Below are 2200 nucleotides of genomic sequence, written 5' to 3'. Positions count from 1 at the left end.
AATACTGGAAGCATAGAAAAAATTACTTAAAAATAAAAATAAAAACAGAAGAGACTCATAAATATGGAAAACACACTGAGGGTTGCTGGAGGGGTTGTGGGAGGGGGAATGGGCTAAATGGGTAAGGGGCATTAAGGAATCTCCTCCTGAAATCATTGTTGCACTATATGCTAACTAATTTGGATGTAAATTTTAAAAAATAAAAAATAAAATTTTAAAAAATAAAAATAAAAATAAACTAGTCCATGCAGAGACAGCTAACCCAGCCGGAATAACGGTAGAAAGTACATCGCCCATTCTGGCCTCCCACTTGGGCTGTCTCTCCATAAGTCACATTTTTTTTAATTTTTTAACATTTTATTTATTTTTGAGAGACAGAGAGAGACAGAGCATGAGCAGGGAAGGGGAAGACAGAGATGGAGACCAAATCTGAAGCAGGCTCCAGGCTCTGAGCTGTCAGCCCAGAGCCCAATGCAGGGCTCAAACCCACGAACCGTGAGATCATGACCTGAACCGAAGTCAGAGGGTCTCTCTGACCCTCTCCCGCTCATCCTTTCTCTCTCTCTCTCTCAAAATAAACTTTTAAAAATAAATAAATACGCGATAGTTTTATTGATTCAAAAAAAATCTTCCTTATAAACACTACTCTTGATCATCCTGTGCAATTCCGAGTTATATTTATTTCCTTCAGGGCAAGAACAAAGCATCCCAAAATGCAAAAATCCGTTCATATTTTTTTTTGTATTCACTTATTCATCTAACAAGTAGATAATTCATGGTTACTATGTAAACAGGCACCAAAAGCTGGGGGGGGGGGGTGTAATCTCTGTACTTTTTGAGTCTATAGCATAGTAGAAGTCATAAACCAAAAGTAAATAAACCACATCAATAATCACAAACTGGCAACTGCACTGAAGGGAGGGTGGAGGGTTACACTAATATATATGTATATGTGTGTACATGTATACAGACATGCGTATATGTACTACACAGCCCCGAAAACCACACCCGGATCAAGATATAGGATATTTCCATCGCCCCCAGAAGATTCCCACATGCCCCTTCTCAGTCAATTACCCCATCAGGCCGGAGCACCTAGGTGGCTCAGTTAAGCATCCGACTCTTGGTTTCAGCTCAGGTCATGATCTCATGGTTCACGGGATAGAGCTGTCAGGCTCCACACTGAGAGGAGCCTGCTTGAGATTCTCTCTCCCTCTCCGTCTGTCCCTCCCAGGCTCCCTCATGCTCGCTCGCTCTCTCGCTCTCTCTCAAAATAAATAAATCCAATTGTTCCCACTGTTCTGTCAGACACTCAAGGCCTTGGCCAGCTCTTCTTTCCCCCTTTGCTCTGTTTTTTGGGGTTTTGTTTTGGTTTGGTTTTGCTTTTTAGGGTTTTTTGGCAGGCACTGCACAAGCCTTCCTTATGGAGTATGACTCTTTTCTGCCACCAGATGGCAGACTCTGTCTGTTTTTTCTTCTCTGCAGCCTTAAAACTGCGCAGTCCGCGGAGATCACCGGCTGACAGCGCCCCCGTGTCTTCTCCAACGTCCAGCTTGACAGTTATTTCATTTCCTATGAGCCCCTCATGGTCGGCGCACTGCCCGGCACAGAGTCCGCATTCAATAAAAAACCAAGTTAACAAGGCAGAGCCTTGTGCTGTGCTGTGATTTCTCCACGCCCCTGTCCACTCTCCAGACAGCTCTGTAATCTGTGTTTACAGAACATGAGAGTTTACAGAAATAAGGCTGTGGCCCTAGCCTCACAGCAAGTGGAAGTCAGAGACCACAAGAAAAAAACCAAGGACCACAGCAGTTAGTGTCCTGAGCCGGGAGTGGAGGAGGGATCCGGAGCCGGATGTGGCTATCCCGGGAGGATGCTCCAGCTCTGACCCAAGGAAGGCAGCCCCCTGCGTGGGCCAGTGGACAGGCGGGTCTGCTCAAGGCCGCTCATTATCTGAAAATACATACAAACCAATGCCTGTATCTGGAAAGGCCCTCAGAAATCATCTCTACAGATGGGAAAACTGAGGCTCAGAGAGGGGAAGGAACTTGCCCAAAATCACGCTCCTGGATAGGCCAGAAACCGGGAAAGGCACCAGGTCTCCATGCTCCACACCACGCGTATTTAGGGAAGAGAGACGGCCAAAATGGTGGGCAACAGTTGAATTTTTTAAAACTTTTTTCACCTGGCCCATTTTGCA

This window comes from Prionailurus viverrinus, chromosome B1 (genome assembly GCF_022837055.1).
Source record: "Prionailurus viverrinus isolate Anna chromosome B1, UM_Priviv_1.0, whole genome shotgun sequence".
NCBI classification, from domain to species: domain Eukaryota; kingdom Metazoa; phylum Chordata; class Mammalia; order Carnivora; family Felidae; genus Prionailurus; species Prionailurus viverrinus.
Note: the sequence above shows the minus strand (reverse complement) of the source record.